The 26,171-nt window shown below is 45.1% G+C and overlaps 20 non-coding genes across 20 annotated transcripts; all 20 read right to left on the reverse strand.

The window, feature by feature from the left end:
* Positions 1 to 398: 398 nt before the first annotated feature.
* Positions 399 to 589, reverse strand: LOC141184855 (U2 spliceosomal RNA). The gene has a single exon (XR_012259571.1). It is a non-coding gene; the product is annotated as a U2 spliceosomal RNA (small nuclear RNA).
* A 1,125-nt stretch (positions 590 to 1,714) lies between these two features.
* Positions 1,715 to 1,905, reverse strand: LOC141185267 (U2 spliceosomal RNA). Its single transcript, XR_012259945.1, has one exon. It is a non-coding gene; the product is annotated as a U2 spliceosomal RNA (small nuclear RNA).
* Positions 1,906 to 3,026: 1,121 nt separating this feature from the next.
* On the reverse strand, positions 3,027 to 3,217 carry LOC141184529 (U2 spliceosomal RNA). The gene has a single exon (XR_012259275.1). It is a non-coding gene; the product is annotated as a U2 spliceosomal RNA (small nuclear RNA).
* A 1,123-nt stretch (positions 3,218 to 4,340) lies between these two features.
* On the reverse strand, positions 4,341 to 4,531 carry LOC141185268 (U2 spliceosomal RNA). Its single transcript, XR_012259946.1, has one exon. It is a non-coding gene; the product is annotated as a U2 spliceosomal RNA (small nuclear RNA).
* A 1,119-nt stretch (positions 4,532 to 5,650) lies between these two features.
* LOC141184867 (U2 spliceosomal RNA) lies at positions 5,651 to 5,841 on the reverse strand. Its single transcript, XR_012259582.1, has one exon. It is a non-coding gene; the product is annotated as a U2 spliceosomal RNA (small nuclear RNA).
* A 1,122-nt stretch (positions 5,842 to 6,963) lies between these two features.
* Positions 6,964 to 7,154, reverse strand: LOC141184879 (U2 spliceosomal RNA). The gene has a single exon (XR_012259593.1). It is a non-coding gene; the product is annotated as a U2 spliceosomal RNA (small nuclear RNA).
* Positions 7,155 to 8,274: 1,120 nt separating this feature from the next.
* On the reverse strand, positions 8,275 to 8,465 carry LOC141184946 (U2 spliceosomal RNA). Its single transcript, XR_012259654.1, has one exon. It is a non-coding gene; the product is annotated as a U2 spliceosomal RNA (small nuclear RNA).
* A 1,120-nt stretch (positions 8,466 to 9,585) lies between these two features.
* LOC141184893 (U2 spliceosomal RNA) lies at positions 9,586 to 9,776 on the reverse strand. Its single transcript, XR_012259605.1, has one exon. It is a non-coding gene; the product is annotated as a U2 spliceosomal RNA (small nuclear RNA).
* Positions 9,777 to 10,898: 1,122 nt separating this feature from the next.
* Positions 10,899 to 11,089, reverse strand: LOC141185269 (U2 spliceosomal RNA). Its single transcript, XR_012259947.1, has one exon. It is a non-coding gene; the product is annotated as a U2 spliceosomal RNA (small nuclear RNA).
* Positions 11,090 to 12,208: 1,119 nt separating this feature from the next.
* LOC141184884 (U2 spliceosomal RNA) lies at positions 12,209 to 12,399 on the reverse strand. Its single transcript, XR_012259597.1, has one exon. It is a non-coding gene; the product is annotated as a U2 spliceosomal RNA (small nuclear RNA).
* A 1,122-nt stretch (positions 12,400 to 13,521) lies between these two features.
* On the reverse strand, positions 13,522 to 13,712 carry LOC141184905 (U2 spliceosomal RNA). Its single transcript, XR_012259616.1, has one exon. It is a non-coding gene; the product is annotated as a U2 spliceosomal RNA (small nuclear RNA).
* Positions 13,713 to 14,826: 1,114 nt separating this feature from the next.
* Positions 14,827 to 15,017, reverse strand: LOC141184136 (U2 spliceosomal RNA). Its single transcript, XR_012258920.1, has one exon. It is a non-coding gene; the product is annotated as a U2 spliceosomal RNA (small nuclear RNA).
* A 1,115-nt stretch (positions 15,018 to 16,132) lies between these two features.
* LOC141184917 (U2 spliceosomal RNA) lies at positions 16,133 to 16,323 on the reverse strand. Its single transcript, XR_012259627.1, has one exon. It is a non-coding gene; the product is annotated as a U2 spliceosomal RNA (small nuclear RNA).
* A 1,120-nt stretch (positions 16,324 to 17,443) lies between these two features.
* Positions 17,444 to 17,634, reverse strand: LOC141184929 (U2 spliceosomal RNA). The gene has a single exon (XR_012259638.1). It is a non-coding gene; the product is annotated as a U2 spliceosomal RNA (small nuclear RNA).
* A 1,122-nt stretch (positions 17,635 to 18,756) lies between these two features.
* LOC141184358 (U2 spliceosomal RNA) lies at positions 18,757 to 18,947 on the reverse strand. Its single transcript, XR_012259121.1, has one exon. It is a non-coding gene; the product is annotated as a U2 spliceosomal RNA (small nuclear RNA).
* A 1,121-nt stretch (positions 18,948 to 20,068) lies between these two features.
* Positions 20,069 to 20,259, reverse strand: LOC141184941 (U2 spliceosomal RNA). The gene has a single exon (XR_012259649.1). It is a non-coding gene; the product is annotated as a U2 spliceosomal RNA (small nuclear RNA).
* Positions 20,260 to 21,381: 1,122 nt separating this feature from the next.
* LOC141184953 (U2 spliceosomal RNA) lies at positions 21,382 to 21,572 on the reverse strand. Its single transcript, XR_012259660.1, has one exon. It is a non-coding gene; the product is annotated as a U2 spliceosomal RNA (small nuclear RNA).
* A 1,121-nt stretch (positions 21,573 to 22,693) lies between these two features.
* LOC141184965 (U2 spliceosomal RNA) lies at positions 22,694 to 22,884 on the reverse strand. Its single transcript, XR_012259671.1, has one exon. It is a non-coding gene; the product is annotated as a U2 spliceosomal RNA (small nuclear RNA).
* A 1,122-nt stretch (positions 22,885 to 24,006) lies between these two features.
* LOC141184977 (U2 spliceosomal RNA) lies at positions 24,007 to 24,197 on the reverse strand. The gene has a single exon (XR_012259682.1). It is a non-coding gene; the product is annotated as a U2 spliceosomal RNA (small nuclear RNA).
* Positions 24,198 to 25,318: 1,121 nt separating this feature from the next.
* LOC141184989 (U2 spliceosomal RNA) lies at positions 25,319 to 25,509 on the reverse strand. The gene has a single exon (XR_012259693.1). It is a non-coding gene; the product is annotated as a U2 spliceosomal RNA (small nuclear RNA).
* Positions 25,510 to 26,171: the final 662 nt, after the last annotated feature.

Here is a 26,171-nt window from a genome sequence, read left to right on the forward strand (position 1 = left end):
TGCTGTTGATAACAAGGGCATTTGCTAAATAGATGGTGTGTGTGCAACAATATACTGAAAGGTCAATTATATTGTGCAGCTTATCTCACCACCTGTAGTTATTTAGGTGAAAGCTCCAAAATGCTTGCCTAATATGTCTGTTTATCCAAAAGGAAGTATAGAGGGAGAGCTAGATAGATAGCATTGCATTACATTACATTACATGGCAATGCAATGCACAGTTGCTGAAGTTGAACCAAAATGAGCTTGTCATCTGGCTTCTGCAACTTTTAACATGAAAAATCCAATGAGGAGAAGAAAAGCAAAGCCAAAGAGTCCATCCCAAAATCCGACAAACAAGCAAAATGAACAAAAAGCATTGAATTCAATTCTTTCTGATTTTAGAAACTGCATTAAAGAAGGGGTGCACCGGTCCTGGAGATACTGCAATACCAGGTCAATGCGTGGAGTGGACAGAGCAAGCTCTTTTTCCATCTCCCTGTTCTAAAAATCCATTTAATATATGGTCCCCAGATAGGGGACGTATCAGATATTAAACTGATAAGAACAGATACTACACTTGATCTTAGCCAAAAGGCCGAGAAGCGATAACCAGAATTGGTTTCCGACTACGGTGCCACCCAAGGATTCTGAAAAGTCCATTTGTGGAGATGGCCACCTGGACTCCCGTTAAGAAGACATGCTGTCAACCTCTAGATCCCTCACATGCCTGCACTTTTCGGCTTGCTGCTGCTGCAATCCACGCGTTTTAGATCTGCATAACTCCACCTCTTTTAGCACAGTACCCTCAACCCCCGGCTGTTCCCACCCGCCTCAACACCGTTGGAAGGGAGGAGAACCAATTAAGGCGGGGGGGGGGGGGGGTGGAACGAGCAGCTGTCTACCCTTAGCAGGAGGGTTGCTGATTAATTACCTCTCCTGCTGCTGCTGCTGCTGGCTGTCCAGCAGCAGACTGAAGGTGGCTGCTGCTGTGCGCAGGTATATAAAGGCTCAGAGCCTATTATGACACGCGCAGCCAGCGTTCCATTGCCACATTCCGTCTACTGCAGGCGGGATACCTGGATGGCTGAATGTCACTGAGAAGCTCACAGAGACCGCCATAAGCAACAGTTTAAAAGAATGCCACAGACTAATCAACCAAACTTTTTGGGTTGGTTTCTCTTTTATAGTCTGCAGGCATTAAATGAAAGAAGTCAGTGTTCCAGCAGAGGGAGACAACGTTTCAGAAAAGGCATTGTAGCAAACCAAAAAAGAAATTTTAAGCGCAGCAGAGTAACCAGCTCACATACCTGTTAGCTCAGGTGAGTTTAAAAGGCTGCTGTTGATAACAAGGGCATTTGCTAAATAGATGGTGTGTGTGCAACAATATACTGAAAGGTCAATTATATTGTGCAGCTTATCTCACCACCTGTAGTTATTTAGGTGAAAGCTCCAAAATGCTTGCCTAATATGTCTGTTTATCCAAAAGGAAGTATAGAGGGAGAGCTAGATAGATAGCATTGCATTACATTACATTACATGGCAATGCAATGCACAGTTGCTGAAGTTGAACCAAAATGAGCTTGTCATCTGGCTTCTGCAACTTTTAACATGAAAAATCCAATGAGGAGAAGAAAAGCAAAGCCAAAGAGTCCATCCCAAAATCCGACAAACAAGCAAAATGAACAAAAAGCATTGAATTCAATTCTTTCTGATTTTAGAAACTGCATTAAAGAAGGGGTGCACCGGTCCTGGAGATACTGCAATACCAGGTCAATGCGTGGAGTGGACAGAGCAAGCTCTTTTTCCATCTCCCTGTTCTAAAAATCCATTTAATATATGGTCCCCAGATAGGGGACGTATCAGATATTAAACTGATAAGAACAGATACTACACTTCATCTTAGCCAAAAGGCCGAGAAGCGATAACCAGAATTGGTTTCCGACTACGGTGCCACCCAAGGATTCTGAAAAGTCCATTTGTGGAGATGGCCACCTGGACTCCCGTTAAGAAGACATGCTGTCAACCTCTAGATCCCTCACATGCCTGCACTTTTCGGCTTGCTGCTGCTGCAATCCACGCGTTTTAGATCTGCATAACTCCACCTCTTTTAGCACAGTACCCTCAACCCCCGGCTGTTCCCACCCGCCTCAACACCGTTGGAAGGGAGGAGAACCAATTAAGGCGGGGGGGGGGGTGGAACGAGCAGCTGTCTACCCTTAGCAGGAGGGTTGCTGATTAATTACCTCTCCTGCTGCTGCTGCTGCTGGCTGTCCAGCAGCAGACTGAAGGTGGCTGCTGCTGTGCGCAGGTATATAAAGGCTCAGAGCCTATTATGACACGCGCAGCCAGCGTTCCATTGCCACATTCCGTCTACTGCAGGCGGGATACCTGGATGGCTGAATGTCACTGAGAAGCTCACAGAGACCGCCATAAGCAACAGTTTAAAAGAATGCCACAGACTAATCAACCAAACTTTTTGGGTTGGTTTCTCTTTTATAGTCTGCAGGCATTAAATGAAAGAAGTCAGTGTTCCAGCAGAGGGAGACAACGTTTCAGAAAAGGCATTGTAGCAAACCAAAAAAGAAATTTTACGCGCAGCAGAGTAACCAGCTCACATACCTGTTAGCTCAGGTGAGTTTAAAAGGCTGCTGTTGATAACAAGGGCATTTGCTAAATAGATGGTGTGTGTGCAACAATATACTGAAAGGTCAATTATATTGTGCAGCTTATCTCACCACCTGTAGTTATTTAGGTGAAAGCTCCAAAATGCTTGCCTAATATGTCTGTTTATCCAAAAGGAAGTATAGAGGGAGAGCTAGATAGATAGCATTGCATTACATTACATTACATGGCAATGCAATGCACAGTTGCTGAAGTTGAACCAAAATGAGCTTGTCATCTGGCTTCTGCAACTTTTAACATGAAAAATCCAATGAGGAGAAGAAAAGCAAAGCCAAAGAGTCCATCCCAAAATCCGACAAACAAGCAAAATGAACAAAAAGCATTGAATTCAATTCTTTCTGATTTTAGAAACTGCATTAAAGAAGGGGTGCACCGGTCCTGGAGATACTACAATACCAGGTCAATGCGTGGAGTGGACAGAGCAAGCTCTTTTTCCATCTCCCTGTTCTAAAAATCCATTTAATATATGGTCCCCAGATAGGGGACGTATCAGATATTAAACTGATAAGAACAGATACTACACTTGATCTTAGCCAAAAGGCCGAGAAGCGATAACCAGAATTGGTTTCCGACTACGGTGCCACCCAAGGATTCTGAAAAGTCCATTTGTGGAGATGGCCACCTGGACTCCCGTTAAGAAGACATGCTGTCAACCTCTAGATCCCTCACATGCCTGCACTTTTCGGCTTGCTGCTGCTGCAATCCACGCGTTTTAGATCTGCATAACTCCACCTCTTTTAGCACAGTACCCTCAACCCCCGGCTGTTCCCACCCGCCTCAACACCGTTGGAAGGGAGGAGAACCAATTAAGGCGGGGGGGGGGTGGAACGAGCAGCTGTCTACCCTTAGCAGGAGGGTTGCTGATTAATTACCTCTCCTGCTGCTGCTGCTGCTGCTGGCTGTCCAGCAGCAGACTGAAGGTGGCTGCTGCTGTGCGCAGGTATATAAAGGCTCAGAGCCTATTATGACACGCGCAGCCAGCGTTCCATTGCCACATTCCGTCTACTGCAGGCGGGATACCTGGATGGCTGAATGTCACTGAGAAGCTCACAGAGACCGCCATAAGCAACAGTTTAAAAGAATGCCACAGACTAATCAACCAAACTTTTTGGGTTGGTTTCTCTTTTATAGTCTGCAGGCATTAAATGAAAGAAGTCAGTGTTCCAGCAGAGGGAGACAACGTTTCAGAAAAGGCATTGTAGCAAACCAAAAAAGAAATTTTAAGCGCAGCAGAGTAACCAGCTCACATACCTGTTAGCTCAGGTGAGTTTAAAAGGCTGCTGTTGATAACAAGGGCATTTGCTAAATAGATGGTGTGTGTGCAACAATATACTGAAAGGTCAATTATATTGTGCAGCTTATCTCACCACCTGTAGTTATTTAGGTGAAAGCTCCAAAATGCTTGCCTAATATGTCTGTTTATCCAAAAGGAAGTATAGAGGGAGAGCTAGATAGATAGCATTGCATTACATTACATTACATGGCAATGCAATGCACAGTTGCTGAAGTTGAACCAAAATGAGCTTGTCATCTGGCTTCTGCAACTTTTAACATGAAAAATCCAATGAGGAGAAGAAAAGCAAAGCCAAAGAGTCCATCCCAAAATCCGACAAACAAGCAAAATGAACAAAAAGCATTGAATTCAATTCTTTCTGATTTTAGAAACTGCATTAAAGAAGGGGTGCACCGGTCCTGGAGATACTGCAATACCAGGTCAATGCGTGGAGTGGACAGAGCAAGCTCTTTTTCCATCTCCCTGTTCTAAAAATCCATTTAATATATGGTCCCCAGATAGGGGACGTATCAGATATTAAACTGATAAGAACAGATACTACACTTCATCTTAGCCAAAAGGCCGAGAAGCGATAACCAGAATTGGTTTCCGACTACGGTGCCACCCAAGGATTCTGAAAAGTCCATTTGTGGAGATGGCCACCTGGACTCCCGTTAAGAAGACATGCTGTCAACCTCTAGATCCCTCACATGCCTGCACTTTTCGGCTTGCTGCTGCTGCAATCCACGCGTTTTAGATCTGCATAACTCCACCTCTTTTAGCACAGTACCCTCAACCCCCGGCTGTTCCCACCCGCCTCAACACCGTTGGAAGGGAGGAGAACCAATTAAGGCGGGGGGGGGGGGTGGAACGAGCAGCTGTCTACCCTTAGCAGGAGGGTTGCTGATTAATTACCTCTCCTGCTGCTGCTGCTGGCTGTCCAGCAGCAGACTGAAGGTGGCTGCTGCTGTGCGCAGGTATATAAAGGCTCAGAGCCTATTATGACACGCGCAGCCAGCGTTCCATTGCCACATTCCGTCTACTGCAGGCGGGATACCTGGATGGCTGAATGTCACTGAGAAGCTCACAGAGACCGCCATAAGCAACAGTTTAAAAGAATGCCACAGACTAATCAACCAAATTTTTTGGGTTGGTTTCTCTTTTATAGTCTGCAGGCATTAAATGAAAGAAGTCAGTGTTCCAGCAGAGGGAGACAACGTTTCAGAAAAGGCATTGTAGCAAACCAAAAAAGAAATTTTAAGCGCAGCAGAGTAACCAGCTCACATACCTGTTAGCTCAGGTGAGTTTAAAAGGCTGCTGTTGATAACAAGGGCATTTGCTAAATAGATGGTGTGTGTGCAACAATATACTGAAAGGTCAATTATATTGTGCAGCTTATCTCACCACCTGTAGTTATTTAGGTGAAAGCTCCAAAATGCTTGCCTAATATGTCTGTTTATCCAAAAGGAAGTATAGAGGGAGAGCTAGATAGATAGCATTGCATTACATTACATTACATGGCAATGCAATGCACAGTTGCTGAAGTTGAACCAAAATGAGCTTGTCATCTGGCTTCTGCAACTTTTAACATGAAAAATCCAATGAGGAGAAGAAAAGCAAAGCCAAAGAGTCCATCCCAAAATCCGACAAACAAGCAAAATGAACAAAAAGCATTGAATTCAATTCTTTCTGATTTTAGAAACTGCATTAAAGAAGGGGTGCACCGGTCCTGGAGATACTGCAATACCAGGTCAATGCGTGGAGTGGACAGAGCAAGCTCTTTTTCCATCTCCCTGTTCTAAAAATCCATTTAATATATGGTCCCCAGATAGGGGACGTATCAGATATTAAACTGATAAGAACAGATACTACACTTGATCTTAGCCAAAAGGCCGAGAAGCGATAACCAGAATTGGTTTCCGACTATGGTGCCACCTAAGGATTCTGAAAAGTCCATTTGTGGAGATGGCCACCTGGACTCCCGTTAAGAAGACATGCTGTCAACCTCTAGATCCCTCACATGCCTGCACTTTTCGGCTTGCTGCTGCTGCAATCCACGCGTTTTAGATCTGCATAACTCCACCTCTTTTAGCACAGTACCCTCAACCCCCGGCTGTTCCCACCCGCCTCAACACCGTTGGAAGGGAGGAGAACCAATTAAGGCGGGGGGGGGGGGTGGAACGAGCAGCTGTCTACCCTTAGCAGGAGGGTTGCTGATTAATTACCTCTCCTGCTGCTGCTGCTGCTGGCTGTCCAGCAGCAGACTGAAGGTGGCTGCTGCTGTGCGCAGGTATATAAAGGCTCAGAGCCTATTATGACACGCGCAGCCAGCGTTCCATTGCCACATTCCGTCTACTGCAGGCGGGATACCTGGATGGCTGAATGTCACTGAGAAGCTCACAGAGACCGCCATAAGCAACAGTTTAAAAGAATGCCACAGACTAATCAACCAAACATTTTGGGTTGGTTTCTCTTTTATAGTCTGCAGGCATTAAATGAAAGAAGTCAGTGTTCCAGCAGAGGGAGACAACGTTTCAGAAAAGGCATTGTAGCAAACCAAAAAATAAATTTTAAGCGCAGCAGAGTAACCAGCTCACATACCTGTTAGCTCAGGTGAGTTTAAAAGGCTGCTGTTGATAACAAGGGCATTTGCTAAATAGATGGTGTGTGTGCAACAATATACTGAAAGGTCAATTATATTGTGCAGCTTATCTCACCACCTGTAGTTATTTAGGTGAAAGCTCCAAAATGCTTGCCTAATATGTCTGTTTATCCAAAAGGAAGTATAGAGGGAGAGCTAGATAGATAGCATTGCATTACATTACATTACATGGCAATGCAATGCACAGTTGCTGAAGTTGAACCAAAATGAGCTTGTCATCTGGCTTCTGCAACTTTTAACATGAAAAATCCAATGAGGAGAAGAAAAGCAAAGCCAAAGAGTCCATCCCAAAATCCGACAAACAAGCAAAATGAACAAAAAGCATTGAATTCAATTCTTTCTGATTTTAGAAACTGCATTAAAGAAGGGGTGCACCGGTCCTGGAGATACTGCAATACCAGGTCAATGCGTGGAGTGGACAGAGCAAGCTCTTTTTCCATCTCCCTGTTCTAAAAATCCATTTAATATATGGTCCCCAGATAGGGGACGTATCAGATATTAAACTGATAAGAACAGATACTACACTTGATCTTAGCCAAAAGGCCGAGAAGCGATAACCAGAATTGCTTTCCGACTACGGTGCCACCCAAGGATTCTGAAAAGTCCATTTGTGGAGATGGCCACCTGGACTCCCGTTAAGAAGACATGCTGTCAACCTCTAGATCCCTCACATGCCTGCACTTTTCGGCTTGCTGCTGCTGCAATCCACGCGTTTTAGATCTGCATAACTCCACCTCTTTTAGCACAGTACCCTCAACCCCCGGCTGTTCCCACCCGCCTCAACACCGTTGGAAGGGAGGAGAACCAATTAAGGCGGGGGGGGGGGTGGAACGAGCAGCTGTCTACCCTTAGCAGGAGGTTGCTGATTAATTACCTCTCCTGCTGCTGCTGCTGCTGGCTGTCCAGCAGCAGACTGAAGGTGGCTGCTGCTGTGCGCAGGTATATAAAGGCTCAGAGCCTATTATGACACGCGCAGCCAGCGTTCCATTGCCACATTCCGTCTACTGCAGGCGGGATACCTGGATGGCTGAATGTCACTGAGAAGCTCACAGAGACCGCCATAAGCAACAGTTTAAAAGAATGCCACAGACTAATCAACCAAACTTTTTGGGTTGGTTTCTCTTTTATAGTCTGCAGGCATTAAATGAAAGAAGTCAGTGTTCCAGCAGAGGGAGACAACGTTTCAGAAAAGGCATTGTAGCAAACCAAAAAAGAAATTTTAAGCGCAGCAGAGTAACCAGCTCACATACCTGTTAGCTCAGGTGAGTTTAAAAGGCTGCTGTTGACAACAAGGGCATTTGCTAAATAGATGGTGTGTGTGCAACAATATACTGAAAGGTCAATTATATTGTGCAGCTTATCTCACCACCTGTAGTTATTTAGGTGAAAGCTCCAAAATGCTTGCCTAATATGTCTGTTTATCCAAAAGGAAGTATAGAGGGAGAGCTAGATAGATAGCATTGCATTACATTACATTACATGGCAATGCAATGCACAGTTGCTGAAGTTGAACCAAAATGAGCTTGTCATCTGGCTTCTGCAACTTTTAACATGAAAAATCCAATGAGGAGAAGAAAAGCAAAGCCAAAGAGTCCATCCCAAAATCCGACAAACAAGCAAAATGAACAAAAAGCATTGAATTCAATTCTTTCTGATTTTAGAAACTGCATTAAAGAAGGGGTGCACCGGTCCTGGAGATACTGCAATACCAGGTCAATGCGTGGAGTGGACAGAGCAAGCTCTTTTTCCATCTCCCTGTTCTAAAAATCCATTTAATATATGGTCCCTAGATAGGGGACGTATCAGATATTAAACTGATAAGAACAGATACTACACTTGATCTTAGCCAAAAGGCCGAGAAGCGATAACCAGAATTGCTTTCCGACTACGGTGCCACCCAAGGATTCTGAAAAGTCCATTTGTGGAGATGGCCACCTGGACTCCCGTTAAGAAGACATGCTGTCAACCTCTAGATCCCTCACATGCCTGCACTTTTCGGCTTGCTGCTGCTGCAATCCACGCGTTTTAGATCTGCATAACTCCACCTCTTTTAGCACAGTACCCTCAACCCCCGGCTGTTCCCACCCGCCTCAACACCGTTGGAAGGGAGGAGAACCAATTAAGGCGGGGGGGGGGTGGAACGAGCAGCTGTCTACCCTTAGCAGGAGGGTTGCTGATTAATTACCTCTCCTGCTGCTGCTGCTGCTGGCTGTCCAGCAGCAGACTGAAGGTGGCTGCTGCTGTGCGCAGGTATATAAAGGCTCAGAGCCTATTATGACACGCGCAGCCAGCGTTCCATTGCCACATTCCGTCTACTGCAGGCGGGATACCTGGATGGCTGAATGTCACTGAGAAGCTCACAGAGACCGCCATAAGCAACAGTTTAAAAGAATGCCACAGACTAATCAACCAAACTTTTTGGGTTGGTTTCTCTTTTATAGTCTGCAGGAATTAAATGAAAGAAGTCAGTGTTCCAGCAGAGGGAGACAACGTTTCAGAAAAGGCATTGTAGCAAACCAAAAAAGAAATTTTAAGCGCAGCAGAGTAACCAGCTCACATACCTGTTAGCTCAGGTGAGTTTAAAAGGCTGCTGTTGATAACAAGGGCATTTGCTAAATAGATGGTGTGTGTGCAACAATATACTGAAAGGTCAATTATATTGTGCAGCTTATCTCACCACCTGTAGTTATTTAGGTGAAAGCTCCAAAATGCTTGCCTAATATGTCTGTTTATCCAAAAGGAAGTATAGAGGGAGAGCTAGATAGATAGCATTGCATTACATTACATTACATGGCAATGCAATGCACAGTTGCTGAAGTTGAACCAAAATGAGCTTGTCATCTGGCTTCTGCAACTTTTAACATGAAAAATCCAATGAGGAGAAGAAAAGCAAAGCCAAAGAGTCCATCCCAAAATCCGACAAACAAGCAAAATGAACAAAAAGCATTGAATTCAATTCTTTCTGATTTTAGAAACTGCATTAAAGAAGGGGTGCACCGGTCCTGGAGATACTGCAATACCAGGTCAATGCGTGGAGTGGACAGAGCAAGCTCTTTTTCCATCTCCCTGTTCTAAAAATCCATTTAATATATGGTCCCCAGATAGGGGACGTATCAGATATTAAACTGATAAGAACAGATACTACACTTGATCTTAGCCAAAAGGCCGAGAAGCGATAACCAGAATTGGTTTCCGACTACGGTGCCACCCAAGGATTCTGAAAAGTCCATTTGTGGAGATGGCCACCTGGACTCCCGTTAAGAAGACATGCTGTCAACCTCTAGATCCCTCACATGCCTGCACTTTTCGGCTTGCTGCTGCTGCAATCCACGCGTTTTAGATCTGCATAACTCCACCTCTTTTAGCACAGTACCCTCAACCCCCGGCTGTTCCCACCCGCCTCAACACCGTTGGAAGGGAGGAGAACCAATTAAGGCGGGGGGGGGGGGTGGAACGAGCAGCTGTCTACCCTTAGCAGGAGGGTTGCTGATTAATTACCTCTCCTGCTGCTGCTGCTGCTGGCTGTCCAGCAGCAGACTGAAGGTGGCTGCTGCTGTGCGCAGGTATATAAAGGCTCAGAGCCTATTATGACACGCGCAGCCAGCGTTCCATTGCCACATTCCGTCTACTGCAGGCGGGATACCTGGATGGCTGAATGTCACTGAGAAGCTCACAGAGACCGCCATAAGCAACAGTTTAAAAGAATGCCACAGACTAATCAACCAAACTTTTTTTGTTGGTTTCTCTTTTATAGTCTGCAGGCATTAAATGAAAGAAGTCAGTGTTCCAGCAGAGGGAGACAACGTTTCAGAAAAGGCATTGTAGCAAACCAAAAAAGAAATTTTAAGCGCAGTAGAGTAACCAGCTCACATACCTGTTAGCTCAGGTGAGTTTAAAAGGCTGCTGTTGATAACAAGGGCATTTGCTAAATAGATGGTGTGTGTGCAACAATATACTGAAAGGTCAATTATATTGTGCAGCTTATCTCACCACCTGTAGTTATTTAGGTGAAAGCTCCAAAATGCTTGCCTAATATGTCTGTTTATCCAAAAGGAAGTATAGAGGGAGAGCTAGATAGATAGCATTGCATTACATTACATTACATGGCAATGCAATGCACAGTTGCTGAAGTTGAACCAAAATGAGCTTGTCATCTGGCTTCTGCAACTTTTAACATGAAAAATCCAATGAGGAGAAGAAAAGCAAAGCCAAAGAGTCCATCCCAAAATCCGACAAACAAGCAAAATGAACAAAAAGCATTGAATTCAATTCTTTCTGATTTTAGAAACTGCATTAAAGAAGGGGTGCACCGGTCCTGGAGATACTGCAATACCAGGTCAATGCGTGGAGTGGACAGAGCAAGCTCTTTTTCCATCTCCCTGTTCTAAAAATCCATTTAATATATGGTCCCCAGATAGGGGACGTATCAGATATTAAACTGATAAGAACAGATACTACACTTCATCTTAGCCAAAAGGCCGAGAAGCGATAACCAGAATTGGTTTCCGACTACGGTGCCACCCAAGGATTCTGAAAAGTCCATTTGTGGAGATGGCCACCTGGACTCCCGTTAAGAAGACATGCTGTCAACCTCTAGATCCCTCACATGCCTGCACTTTTCGGCTTGCTGCTGCTGCAATCCACGCGTTTTAGATCTGCATAACTCCACCTCTTTTAGCACAGTACCCTCAACCCCCGGCTGTTCCCACCCGCCTCAACACCGTTGGAAGGGAGGAGAACCAATTAAGGCGGGGGGGGGTGGAACGAGCAGCTGTCTACCCTTAGCAGGAGGGTTGCTGATTAATTACCTCTCCTGCTGCTGCTGCTGCTGGCTGTCCAGCAGCAGACTGAAGGTGGCTGCTGCTGTGCGCAGGTATATAAAGGCTCAGAGCCTATTATGACACGCGCAGCCAGCGTTCCATTGCCACATTCCGTCTACTGCAGGCGGGATACCTGGATGGCTGAATGTCACTGAGAAGCTCACAGAGACCGCCATAAGCAACAGTTTAAAAGAATGCCACAGACTAATCAACCAAACTTTTTGGGTTGGTTTCTCTTTTATAGTCTGCAGGCATTAAATGAAAGAAGTCAGTGTTCCAGCAGAGGGAGACAACGTTTCAGAAAAGGCATTGTAGCAAACCAAAAAAGAAATTTTAAGCGCAGCAGAGTAACCAGCTCACATACCTGTTAGCTCAGGTGAGTTTAAAAGGCTGCTGTTGATAACAAGGGCATTTGCTAAATAGATGGTGTGTGTGCAACAATATACTGAAAGGTCAATTATATTGTGCAGCTTATCTCACCACCTGTAGTTATTTAGGTGAAAGCTCCAAAATGCTTGCCTAATATGTCTGTTTATCCAAAAGGAAGTATAGAGGGAGAGCTAGATAGATAGCACTGCATTACATTACTTTACATGGCAATGCAATGCACAGTTGCTGAAGTTGAACCAAAATGAGCTTGTCATCTGGCTTCTGCAACTTTTAACATGAAAAATCCAATGAGGAGAAGAAAAGCAAAGCCAAAGAGTCCATCCCAAAATCCGACAAACAAGCAAAATGAACAAAAAGCATTGAATTCAATTCTTTCTGATTTTAGAAACTGCATTAAAGAAGGGGTGCACCGGTCCTGGAGATACTGCAATACCAGGTCAATGCGTGGAGTGGACAGAGCAAGCTCTTTTTCCATCTCCCTGTTCTAAAAATCCATTTAATATATGGTCCCCAGATAGGGGACGTATCAGATATTAAACTGATAAAAACAGATACTACACTTGATCTTAGCCAAAAGGCCGAGAAGCGATAACCAGAATTGGTTTCCGACTACGGTGCCACCCAAGGATTCTGAAAAGTCCATTTGTGGAGATGGCCACCTGGACTCCCGTTAAGAAGACATGCTGTCAACCTCTAGATCCCTCACATGCCTGCACTTTTCGGCTTGCTGCTGCTGCAATCCACGCGTTTTAGATCTGCATAACTCCACCTCTTTTAGCACAGTACCCTCAACCCCCGGCTGTTCCCACCCGCCTCAACACCGTTGGAAGGGAGGAGAACCAATTAAGGCGGGGGGGGGGGGTGGAACGAGCAGCTGTCTACCCTTAGCAGGAGGGTTGCTGATTAATTACCTCTCCTGCTGCTGCTGCTGCTGGCTGTCCAGCAGCAGACTGAAGGTGGCTGCTGCTGTGCGCAGGTATATAAAGGCTCAGAGCCTATTATGACACGCGCAGCCAGCGTTCCATTGCCACATTCCGTCTACTGCAGGCGGGATACCTGGATGGCTGAATGTCACTGAGAAGCTCACAGAGACCGCCATAAGCAACAGTTTAAAAGAATGCCACAGACTAATCAACCAAACTTTTTGGGTTGGTTTCTCTTTTATAGTCTGCAGGCATTAAATGAAAGAAGTCAGTGTTCCAGCAGAGGGAGACAACGTTTCAGAAAAGGCATTGTAGCAAACCAAAAAAGAAATTTTAAGCGCAGCAGAGTAACCAGCTCACATACCTGTTAGCTCAGGTGAGTTTAAAAGGCTGCTGTTGATAACAAGGGCATTTGCTAAATAGATGGTGTGTGTGCAACAATATACTGAAAGGTCAATTATATTGTGCAGCTTATCTCACCACCTGTAGTTATTTAGGTGAAAGCTCCAAAATGCTTGCCTAATATGTCTGTTTATCCAAAAGGAAGTATAGAGGGAGAGCTAGATAGATAGCATTGCATTACATTACATTACATGGCAATGCAATGCACAGTTGCTGAAGTTGAACCAAAATGAGCTTGTCATCTGGCTTCTGCAACTTTTAACATGAAAAATCCAATGAGGAGAAGAAAAGCAAAGCCAAAGAGTCCATCCCAAAATCCGACAAACAAGCAAAATGAACAAAAAGCATTGAATTCAATTCTTTCTGATTTTAGAAACTGCATTAAAGAAGGGGTGCACCGGTCCTGGAGATACTGCAATACCAGGTCAATGCGTGGAGTGGACAGAGCAAGCTCTTTTTCCATCTCCCTGTTCTAAAAATCCATTTAATATATGGTCCCCAGATAGGGGACGTATCAGATATTAAACTGATAAGAACAGATACTACACTTGATCTTAGCCAAAAGGCCGAGAAGCGATAACCAGAATTGGTTTCCGACTACGGTGCCACCCAAGGATTCTGAAAAGTCCATTTGTGGAGATGGCCACCTGGACTCCCGTTAAGAAGACATGCTGTCAACCTCTAGATCCCTCACATGCCTGCACTTTTCGGCTTGCTGCTGCTGCAATCCACGCGTTTTAGATCTGCATAACTCCACCTCTTTTAGCACAGTACCCTCAACCCCCGGCTGTTCCCACCCGCCTCAACACCGTTGGAAGGGAGGAGAACCAATTAAGGCGGGGGGGGGGGTGGAACGAGCTACCCTTAGCAGGAGGGTTGCTGATTAATTACCTCTCCTGCTGCTGCTGCTGCTGGCTGTCCAGCAGCAGACTGAAGGTGGCTGCTGCTGTGCGCAGGTATATAAAGGCTCAGAGCCTATTATGACACGCGCAGCCAGCGTTCCATTGCCACATTCCGTCTACTGCAGGCGGGATACCTGGATGGCTGAATGTCACTGAGAAGCTCACAGAGACCGCTATAAGCAACAGTTTAAAAGAATGCCACAGACTAATCAACCAAACTTTTTGGGTTGGTTTCTCTTTTATAGTCTGCAGGCATTAAATGAAAGAAGTCAGTGTTCCAGCAGAGGGAGACAACGTTTCAGAAAAGGCATTGTAGCAAACCAAAAAAGAAATTTTAAGCGCAGCAGAGTAACCAGCTCACATACCTGTTAGCTCAGGTGAGTTTAAAAGGCTGCTGTTGATAACAAGGGCATTTGCTAAATAGATGGTGTGTGTGCAACAATATACTGAAAGGTCAATTATATTGTGCAGCTTATCTCACCACCTGTAGTTATTTAGGTGAAAGCTCCAAAATGCTTGCCTAATATGTCTGTTTATCCAAAAGGAAGTATAGAGGGAGAGCTAGATAGATAGCATTGCATTACATTACATTACATGGCAATGCAATGCACAGTTGCTGAAGTTGAACCAAAATGAGCTTGTCATCTGGCTTCTGCAACTTTTAACATGAAAAATCCAATGAGGAGAAGAAAAGCAAAGCCAAAGAGTCCATCCCAAAATCCGACAAACAAGCAAAATGAACAAAAAGCATTGAATTCAATTCTTTCTGATTTTAGAAACTGCATTAAAGAAGGGGTGCACTGGTCCTGGAGATACTGCAATACCAGGTCAATGCGTGGAGTGGACAGAGCAAGCTCTTTTTCCATCTCCCTGTTCTAAAAATCCATTTAATATATGGTCCCCATATAGGGAACGTATCAGATATTAAACTGATAAGAACAGATACTACACTTGATCTTAGCCAAAAGGCCGAGAAGCGATAACCAGAATTGGTTTCCGACTACGGTGCCACCCAAGGATTCTGAAAAGTCCATTTGTGGAGATGGCCACCTGGACTCCCGTTAAGAAGACATGCTGTCAACCTCTAGATCCCTCACATGCCTGCACTTTTCGGCTTGCTGCTGCTGCAATCCACGCGTTTTAGATCTGCATAACTCCACCTCTTTTAGCACAGTACCCTCAACCCCCGGCTGTTCCCACCCGCCTCAACACCGTTGGAAGGGAGGAGAACCAATTAAGGCGGGGGGGGGGGTGGAACGAGCAGCTGTCTACCCTTAGCAGGAGGGTTGCTGATTAATTACCTCTCCTGCTGCTGCTGGCTGTCCAGCAGCAGACTGAAGGTGGCTGCTGCTGTGCGCAGGTATATAAAGGCTCAGAGCCTATTATGACACGCGCAGCCAGCGTTCCATTGCCACATTCCGTCTACTGCAGGCGGGATACCTGGATGGCTGAATGTCACTGAGAAGCTCACAGAGTCCGCCATAAGCAACAGTTTAAAAGAATGCCACAGACTAATCAACCAAACTTTTTGGGTTGGTTTCTCTTTTATAGTCTGCAGGCATTAAATGAAAGAAGTCAGTGTTCCAGCAGAGGGAGACAACGTTTCAGAAAAGGCATTGTAGCAAACCAAAAAAGAAATTTTAAGCGCAGCAGAGTAACCAGCTCACATACCTGTTAGCTCAGGTGAGTTTAAAAGGCTGCTGTTGATAACAAGGGCATTTGCTAAATAGATGGTGTGTGTGCAACAATATACTGAAAGGTCAATTATATTGTGCAGCTTATCTCACCACCTGTAGTTATTTAGGTGAAAGCTCCAAAATGCTTGCCTAATATGTCTGTTTATCCAAAAGGAAGTATAGAGGGAGAGCTAGATAGATAGCATTGCATTACATTACATTACATGGCAATGCAATGCACAGTTGCTGAAGTTGAACCAAAATGAGCTTGTCATCTGGCTTCTGCAACTTTTAACATGAAAAATCCAATGAGGAGAAGAAAAGCAAAGCCAAAGAGTCCATCCCAAAATCCGACAAACAAGCAAAATGAACAAAAAGCATTGAATTCAATTCTTTCTGATTTTAGAAACTGCATTAAAGAAGGGGTGCACCGGTCCTGGAGATACTGCAATACCAGGTCAATGCGTGGAGTGGACAGAGCAAGCTCTTTTTCCATCTCCCTGTTCTAAAAATCCATTTAATATATGGTCCCCAGATAGGGGACGTATCAGATATTAAACTGATAAGAACAGATACTACACTTGATCTTAGCCAAAAGGCCGAGAAGCGATAACCAGAATTGGTTTCCGACTACGGTGCCACCCAAGGATTCTGAAAAGTCCATTTGTGGAGATGGCCACCTGGACTCCCGTTAAGAAGACATGCTGTCAACCTCTAGATCCCTCACATGCCTGCACTTTTCGGCTTGCTGCTGCTGCAATCCACGCGTTTTAGATCTGCATAACTCCACCTCTTTTAGCACAGTACCCTCAACCCCCGGCTGTTCCCACCCGCCTCAACACCGTTGGAAGGGAGGAGAACCAATTAAGGCGGGGGGGGGGTGGAACGAGCAGCTGTCTACCCTTAGCAGGAGGGTTGCTGATTAATTACCTCTCCTGCTGCTGCTGCTGCTGGCTGTCCAGCAGCAGACTGAAGGTGGCTGCTGCTGTGCGCAGGTATATAAAGGCTCAGAGCCTATTATGACACGCGCAGCCAGCGTTCCATTGCCACATTCCGTCTACTGCAGGCGGGATACCTGGATGGCTGAATGTCACTGAGAAGCTCAGAGAGACCGCCATAAGCAACAGTTTAAAAGAATGCCACAGACTAATCAACCAAACTTTTTGGGTTGGTTTCTCTTTTATAGTCTGCAGGCATTAAATGAAAGAAGTCAGTGTTCCAGCAGAGGGAGACAACGTTTCAGAAAAGGCATTGTAGCAAACCAAAAAAGAAATTTTAAGCGCAGCAGAGTAACCAGCTCACATACCTGTTAGCTCAGGTGAGTTTAAAAGGCTGCTGTTGATAACAAGGGCATTTGCTAAATAGATGGTGTGTGTGCAACAATATACTGAAAGGTCAATTATATTGTGCAGCTTATCTCACCACCTGTAGTTATTTAGGTGAAAGCTCCAAAATGCTTGCCTAATATGTCTGTTTATCCAAAAGGAAGTATAGAGGGAGAGCTAGATAGATAGCATTGCATTACATTACATTACATGGCAATGCAATGCACAGTTGCTGAAGTTGAACCAAAATGAGCTTGTCATCTGGCTTCTGCAACTTTTAACATGAAAAATCCAATGAGGAGAAGAAAAGCAAAGCCAAAGAGTCCATCCCAAAATCCGACAAACAAGCAAAATGAACAAAAAGCATTGAATTCAATTCTTTCTGATTTTAGAAACTGCATTAAAGAAGGGGTGCACCGGTCCTGGAGATACTGCAATACCAGGTCAATGCGTGGAGTGGACAGAGCAAGCTCTTTTTCCATCTCCCTGTTCTAAAAATCCATTTAATATATGGTCCCCAGATAGGGGACGTATCAGATATTAAACTGATAAGAACAGATACTACACTTGATCTTAGCCAAAAGGCCGAGAAGCGATAACCAGAATTGGTTTCCGACTACGGTGCCACCCAAGGATTCTGAAAAGTCCATTTGTGGAGATGGCCACCTGGACTCCCGTTAAGAAGACATGCTGTCAACCTCTAGATCCCTCACATACCTGCACTTTTCGGCTTGCTGCTGCTGCAATCCACGCGTTTTAGATCTGCATAACTCCACCTCTTTTAGCACAGTACCCTCAACCCCCGGCTGTTCCCACCCGCCTCAACACCGTTGGAAGGGAGGAGAACCAATTAAGGCGGGGGGGGGGGGTGGAACGAGCAGCTGTCTACCCTTAGCAGGAGGGTTGCTGATTAATTACCTCTCCTGCTGCTGCTGCTGCTGGCTGTCCAGCAGCAGACTGAAGGTGGCTGCTGCTGTGCGCAGGTATATAAAGGCTCAGAGCCTATTATGACACGCGCAGCCAGCGTTCCATTGCCACATTCCGTCTACTGCAGGCGGGATACCTGGATGGCTGAATGTCACTGAGAAGCTCACAGAGACCGCCATAAGCAACAGTTTAAAAGAATGCCACAGACTAATCAACCAAACTTTTTGGGTTGGTTTCTCTTTTATAGTCTGCAGGCATTAAATGAAAGAAGTCAGTGTTCCAGCAGAGGGAGACAACGTTTCAGAAAAGGCATTGTAGCAAACCAAAAAAGAAATTTTAAGCGCAGCAGAGTAACCAGCTCACATACCTGTTAGCTCAGGTGAGTTTAAAAGGCTGCTGTTGATAACAAGGGCATTTGCTAAATAGATGGTGTGTGTGCAACAATATACTGAAAGGTCAATTATATTGTGCAGCTTATCTCACCACCTGTAGTTATTTAGGTGAAAGCTCCAAAATGCTTGCCTAATATGTCTGTTTATCCAAAAGGAAGTATAGAGGGAGAGCTAGATAGATAGCATTGCATTACATTACATTACATGGCAATGCAATGCACAGTTGCTGAAGTTGAACCAAAATGAGCTTGTCATCTGGCTTCTGCAACTTTTAACATGAAAAATCCAATGAGGAGAAGAAAAGCAAAGCCAAAGAGTCCATCCCAAAATCCGACAAACAAGCAAAATGAACAAAAAGCATTGAATTCAATTCTTTCTGATTTTAGAAACTGCATTAAAGAAGGGGTGCACCGGTCCTGGAGATACTGCAATACCAGGTCAATACGTGGAGTGGACAGAGCAAGCTCTTTTTCCATCTCCCTGTTCTAAAAATCCATTTAATATATGGTCCCCAGATAGGGGACGTATCAGATATTAAACTGATAAGAACAGATACTACACTTGATCTTAGCCAAAAGGCCGAGAAGCGATAACCAGAATTGGTTTCCGACTACGGTGCCACCCAAGGATTCTGAAAAGTCCATTTGTGGAGATGGCCACCTGGACTCCCGTTAAGAAGACATGCTGTCAACCTCTAGATCCCTCACATACCTGCACTTTTCGGCTTGCTGCTGCTGCAATCCACGCGTTTTAGATCTGCATAACTCCACCTCTTTTAGCACAGTACCCTCAACCCCCGGCTGTTCCCACCCGCCTCAACACCGTTGGAAGGGAGGAGAACCAATTAAGGCGGGGGGGGGGGTGGAACGAGCAGCTGTCTACCCTTAGCAGGAGGGTTGCTGATTAATTACCTCTCCTGCTGCTGCTGCTGCTGGCTGTCCAGCAGCAGACTGAAGGTGGCTGCTGCTGTGCGCAGGTATATAAAGGCTCAGAGCCTATTATGACACGCGCAGCCAGCGTTCCATTGCCACATTCCGTCTACTGCAGGCGGGATACCTGGATGGCTGAATGTCACTGAGAAGCTCACAGAGACCGCCATAAGCAACAGTTTAAAAGAATGCCACAGACTAATCAACCAAACTTTTTGGGTTGGTTTCTCTTTTATAGTCTGCAGGCATTAAATGAAAGAAGTCAGTGTTCCAGCAGAGGGAGACAACGTTTCAGAAAAGGCATTGTAGCAAACCAAAAAAGAAATTTTAAGCGCAGCAGAGTAACCAGCTCACATACCTGTTAGCTCAGGTGAGTTTAAAAGGCTGCTGTTGATAACAAGGGCATTTGCTAAATAGATGGAGTGTGTGCAACAATATACTGAAAGGTCAATTATATTGTGCAGCTTATCTCACCACCTGTAGTTATTTAGGTGAAAGCTCCAAAATGCTTGCCTAATATGTCTGTTTATCCAAAAGGAAGTATAGAGGGAGAGCTAGATAGATAGCATTGCATTACATTACATTACATGGCAATGCAATGCACAGTTGCTGAAGTTGAACCAAAATGAGCTTGTCATCTGGCTTCTGCAACTTTTAACATGAAAAATCCAATGAGGAGAAGAAAAGCAAAGCCAAAGAGTCCATCCCAAAATCCGACAAACAAGCAAAATGAACAAAAAGCATTGAATTCAATTCTTTCTGATTTTAGAAACTGCATTAAAGAAGGGGTGCACCGGTCCTGGAGATACTGCAATACCAGGTCAATGCGTGGAGTGGACAGAGCAAGCTCTTTTTCCATCTCCCTGTTCTAAAAATCCATTTAATATATGGTCCCCAGATAGGGGACGTATCAGATATTAAACTGATAAGAACAGATACTACACTTGATCTTAGCCAAAAGGCCGAGAAGCGATAACCAGAATTGGTTTCCGACTACGGTGCCACCCAAGGATTCTGAAAAGTCCATTTGTGGAGATGGCCACCTGGACTCCCGTTAAAAAGACATGCTGTCAACCTCTAGATCCCTCACATGCCTGCACTTTTCGGCTTGCTGCTGCTGCAATCCACGCGTTTTAGATCTGCATAACTCCACCTCTTTTAGCACAGTACCCTCAACCCCCGGCTGTTCCCACCCGCCTCAACACCGTTGGAAGGGAGGAGAACCAATTAAGGCGGGGGGGGGGGGTGGAACGAGCAGCTGTCTACCCTTAGCAGGAGGGTTGCTGATTAATTACCTCTCCTGCTGCTGCTGCTGCTGGCTATCCAGCAGCAGACTGAAGGTGGCTGCTGCTGTGCGCAGGTATATAAAGGCTCAGAGCCTATTATGACACGCGCAGCCAGCGTTCCATTGCCACATTCCGTCTACTGCAGGCGGGATACCTGGATGGCTGAATGTCACTGAGAAGCTCACAGAGACCGCCATAAGCAACAGTTTAAAAGAATGCCACAGACTAATCAACCAAACTTTTTGGGTTGGTTTCTCTTTTATACTCTGCAGGCATTAAATGAAAGAAGTCAGTGTTCCAGCAGAGGGAGACAACGTTTCAGAAAAGGCATTGTAGCAAACCAAAAAAGAAATTTTAAGCGCAGCAGAGTAACCAGCTCACATACCTGTTAGCTCAGGTGAGTTTAAAAGGCTGCTGTTGATAACAAGGGCATTTGCTAAATAGATGGTGTGTGTGCAACAATATACTGAAAGGTCAATTATATTGTGCAGCTTATCTCACCACCTGTAGTTATTTAGGTGAAAGCTCCAAAATGCTTGCCTAATATGTCTGTTTATCCAAAAGGAAGTATAGAGGGAGAGCTAGATAGATAGCATTGCATTACATTACATTACATGGCAATGCAATGCACAGTTGCTGAAGTTGAACCAAAATGAGCTTGTCATCTGGCTTCTGCAACTTTTAACATGAAAAATCCAATGAGGAGAAGAAAAGCAAAGCCAAAGAGTCCATCCCAAAATCCGACAAACAAGCAAAATGAACAAAAAGCATTGAATTCAATTCTTTCTGATTTTAGAAACTGCATTAAAGAAGGGGTGCACCGGTCCTGGAGATACTGCAATACCAGGTCAATGCGTGGAGTGGACAGAGCAAGCTCTTTTTCCATCTCCCTGTTCTAAAAATCCATTTAATATATGGTCCCCAGATAGGGGACGTATCAGATATTAAACTGATAAGAACAGATACTACACTTGATCTTAGCCAAAAGGCCGAGAAGCGATAACCAGAATTGGTTTCCGACTACGGTGCCACCCAAGGATTCTGAAAAGTCCATTTGTGGAGATGGCCACCTGGACTCCCGTTAAGAAGACATGCTGTCAACCTCTAGATCCCTCACATACCTGCACTTTTCGGCTTGCTGCTGCTGCAATCCACGCGTTTTAGATCTGCATAACTCCACCTCTTTTAGCACAGTACCCTCAACCCCCGGCTGTTCCCACCCGCCTCAACACCGTTGGAAGGGAGGAGAACCAATTAAGGCGGGGGGGGGGGTGGAACGAGCAGCTGTCTACCCTTAGCAGGAGGGTTGCTGATTAATTACCTCTCCTGCTGCTGCTGCTGCTGGCTGTCCAGCAGCAGACTGAAGGTGGCTGCTGCTGTGCGCAGGTATATAAAGGCTCAGAGCCTATTATGACACGCGCAGCCAGCGTTCCATTGCCACATTCCGTCTACTGCAGGCGGGATACCTGGATGGCTGAATGTCACTGAGAAGCTCACAGAGACCGCCATAAGCAACAGTTTAAAAGAATGCCACAGACTAATCAACCAAACTTTTTGGGTTGGTTTCTCTTTTATAGTCTGCAGGCATTAAATGAAAGAAGTCAGTGTTCCAGCAGAGGGAGACAACGTTTCAGAAAAGGCATTGTAGCAAACCAAAAAAGAAATTTTAAGCGCAGCAGAGTAACCAGCTCACATACCTGTTAGCTCAGGTGAGTTTAAAAGGCTGCTGTTGATAACAAGGGCATTTGCTAAATAGATGGTGTGTGTGCAACAATATACTGAAAGGTCAATTATATTGTGCAGCTTATCTCACCACCTGTAGTTATTTAGGTGAAAGCTCCAAAATGCTTGCCTAATATGTCTGTTTATCCAAAAGGAAGTATAGAGGGAGAGCTAGATAGATAGCATTGCATTACATTACATTACATGGCAATGCAATGCACAGTTGCTGAAGTTGAACCAAAATGAGCTTGTCATCTGGCTTCTGCAACTTTTAACATGAAAAATCCAATGAGGAGAAGAAAAGCAAAGCCAAAGAGTCCATCCCAAAATCCGACAAACAAGCAAAATGAACAAAAAGCATTGAATTCAATTCTTTCTGATTTTAGAAACTGCATTAAAGAAGGGGTGCACCGGTCCTGGAGATACTGCAATACCAGGTCAATGCGTGGAGTGGACAGAGCAAGCTCTTTTTCCATCTCCCTGTTCTAAAAATCCATTTAATATATGGTCCCCAGATAGGGGACGTATCAGATATTAAACTGATAAGAACAGATACTACACTTGATCTTAGCCAAAAGGCCGAGAAGCGATAACCAGAATTGGTTTCCGACTACGGTGCCACCCAAGGATTCTGAAAAGTCCATTTGTGGAGATGGCCACCTGGACTCCCGTTAAAAAGACATGCTGTCAACCTCTAGATCCCTCACATGCCTGCACTTTTCGGCTTGCTGCTGCTGCAATCCACGCGTTTTAGATCTGCATAACTCCACCTCTTTTAGCACAGTACCCTCAACCCCCGGCTGTTCCCACCCGCCTCAACACCGTTGGAAGGGAGGAGAACCAATTAAGGCGGGGGGGGGGGGTGGAACGAGCAGCTGTCTACCCTTAGCAGGAGGGTTGCTGATTAATTACCTCTCCTGCTGCTGCTGCTGCTGGCTGTCCAGCAGCAGACTGAAGGTGGCTGCTGCTGTGCGCAGGTATATAAAGGCTCAGAGCCTATTATGACACGCGCAGCCAGCGTTCCATTGCCACATTCCGTCTACTGCAGGCGGGATACCTGGATGGCTGAATGTCACTGAGAAGCTCACAGAGACCGCCATAAGCAACAGTTTAAAAGAATGCCACAGACTAATCAACCAAACTTTTTGGGTTGGTTTCTCTTTTATAGTCTGCAGGCATTAAATGAAAGAAGTCAGTGTTCCAGCAGAGGGAGACAACGTTTCAGAAAAGGCATTGTAGCAAACCAAAAAAGAAATTTTAAGCGCAGCAGAGTAACCAGCTCACATACCTGTTAGCTCAGGTGAGTTTAAAAGGCTGCTGTTGATAACAAGGGCATTTGCTAAATAGATGGTGTGTGTGCAACAATATACTGAAAGGTCAATTATATTGTGCAGCTTATCTCACCACCTGTAGTTATTTAGGTGAAAGCTCCAAAATGCTTGCCTAATATGTCTGTTTATCCAAAAGGAAGTATAGAGGGAGAGCTAGATAGATAGCATTGCATTACATTACATTACATAGCAATGCAATGCACAGTTGCTGAAGTTGAACCAAAATGAGCTTGTCATCTGGCTTCTGCAACTTTTAACATGAAAAATCCAATGAGGAGAAGAAAAGCAAAGCCAAAGAGTCCATCCCAAAATCCGACAAACAAGCAAAATGAACAAAAAGCATTGAATTCAATTCTTTCTGATTTTAGAAACTGCATTAAAGAAGGGGTGCACCGGTCCTGGAGATACTGCAATACCAGGTCAATGCGTGGAGTGGACAGAGCAAGCTCTTTTTCCATCTCCCTGTTCTAAAAATCCATTTAATATATGGTCCCCAGATAGGGGACGTATCAGATATTAAACTGATAAGAACAGATACTACACTTGATCTTAGCCAAAAGGCCGAGAAGCGATAACCAGAATTGGTTTCCGACTACGGTGCCACCCAAGGATTCTGAAAAGTCCATTTGTGGAGATGGCCACCTGGACTCCCGTTAAGAAGACATGCTGTCAACCTCTAGATCCCTCACATACCTGCACTTTTCGGCTTGCTGCTGCTGCAATCCACGCATTTTAGATCTGCATAACTCCACCTCTTTTAGCACAGTACCCTCAACCCCCGGCTGTTCCCACCCGCCTCAACACCGTTGGAAGGGAGGAGAACCAATTAAGGCGGGGGGGGGGGTGGAACGAGCAGCTGTCTACCCTTAGCAGGAGGGTTGCTGATTAATTACCTCTCCTGCTGCTGCTGCTGCTGGCTGTCCAGCAGCAGACTGAAGGTGGCTGCTGCTGTGCGCAGGTATATAAAGGCTCAGAGCCTATTATGACACGCGCAGCCAGCGTTCCATTGCCACATTCCGTCTACTGCAGGCGGGATACCTGGATGGCTGAATGTCACTGAGAAGCTCACAGAGACCGCCATAAGCAACAGTTTAAAAGAATGCCACAGACTAATCAACCAAACTTTTTGGGTTGGTTTCTCTTTTATAGTCTGCAGGCATTAAATGAAAGAAGTCAGTGTTCCAGCAGAGGGAGACAACGTTTCAGAAAAGGCATTGTAGCAAACCAAAAAAGAAATTTTAAGCGCAGCAGAGTAACCAGCTCACATACCTGTTAGCTCAGGTGAGTTTAAAAGGCTGCTGTTGATAACAAGGGCATTTGCTAAATAGATGGAGTGTGTGCAACAATATACTGAAAGGTCAATTATATTGTGCAGCTTATCTCACCACCTGTAGTTATTTAGGTGAAAGCTCCAAAATGCTTGCCTAATATGTCTGTTTATCCAAAAGGAAGTATAGAGGGAGAGCTAGATAGATAGCATTGCATTACATTACATTACATGGCAATGCAATGCACAGTTGCTGAAGTTGAACCAAAATGAGCTTGTCATCTGGCTTCTGCAACTTTTAACATGAAAAATCCAATGAGGAGAAGAAAAGCAAAGCCAAAGAGTCCATCCCAAAATCCGACAAACAAGCAAAATGAACAAAAAGCATTGAATTCAATTCTTTCTGATTTTAGAAACTGCATTAAAGAAGGGGTGCACCGGTCCTGGAGATACTGCAATACCAGGTCAATGCGTGGAGTGGACAGAGCAAGCTCTTTTTCCATCTCCCTGTTCTAAAAATCCATTTAATATATGGTCCCCAGATAGGGGACGTATCAGATATTAAACTGATAAGAACAGATACTACACTTGATCTTAGCCAAAAGGCCGAGAAGCGATAACCAGAATTGGTTTCCGACTACGGTGCCACCCAAGGATTCTGAAAAGTCCATTTGTGGAGATGGCCACCTGGACTCCCGTTAAAAAGACATGCTGTCAACCTCTAGATCCCTCACATGCCTGCACTTTTCGGCTTGCTGCTGCTGCAATCCACGCGTTTTAGATCTGCATAACTCCACCTCTTTTAGCACAGTACCCTCAACCCCCGGCTGTTCCCACCCGCCTCAACACCGTTGGAAGGGAGGAGAACCAATTAAGGCGGGGGGGGGGGGTGGAACGAGCAGCTGTCTACCCTTAGCAGGAGGGTTGCTGATTAATTACCTCTCCTGCTGCTGCTGCTGCTGGCTATCCAGCAGCAGACTGAAGGTGGCTGCTGCTGTGCGCAGGTATATAAAGGCTCAGAGCCTATTATGACACGCGCAGCCAGCGTTCCATTGCCACATTCCGTCTACTGCAGGCGGGATACCTGGATGGCTGAATGTCACTGAGAAGCTCACAGAGACCGCCATAAGCAACAGTTTAAAAGAATGCCACAGACTAATCAACCAAACTTTTTGGGTTGGTTTCTCTTTTATACTCTGCAGGCATTAAATGAAAGAAGTCAGTGTTCCAGCAGAGGGAGACAACGTTTCAGAAAAGGCATTGTAGCAAACCAAAAAAGA

The sequence above is a fragment of the Phyllobates terribilis genome, unplaced genomic scaffold, assembly GCF_046119375.1.
Source record: "Phyllobates terribilis strain yellow unplaced genomic scaffold, ASM4611937v1 Scaffold_40__1_contigs__length_11209783, whole genome shotgun sequence".
NCBI classification, from domain to species: domain Eukaryota; kingdom Metazoa; phylum Chordata; class Amphibia; order Anura; family Dendrobatidae; genus Phyllobates; species Phyllobates terribilis.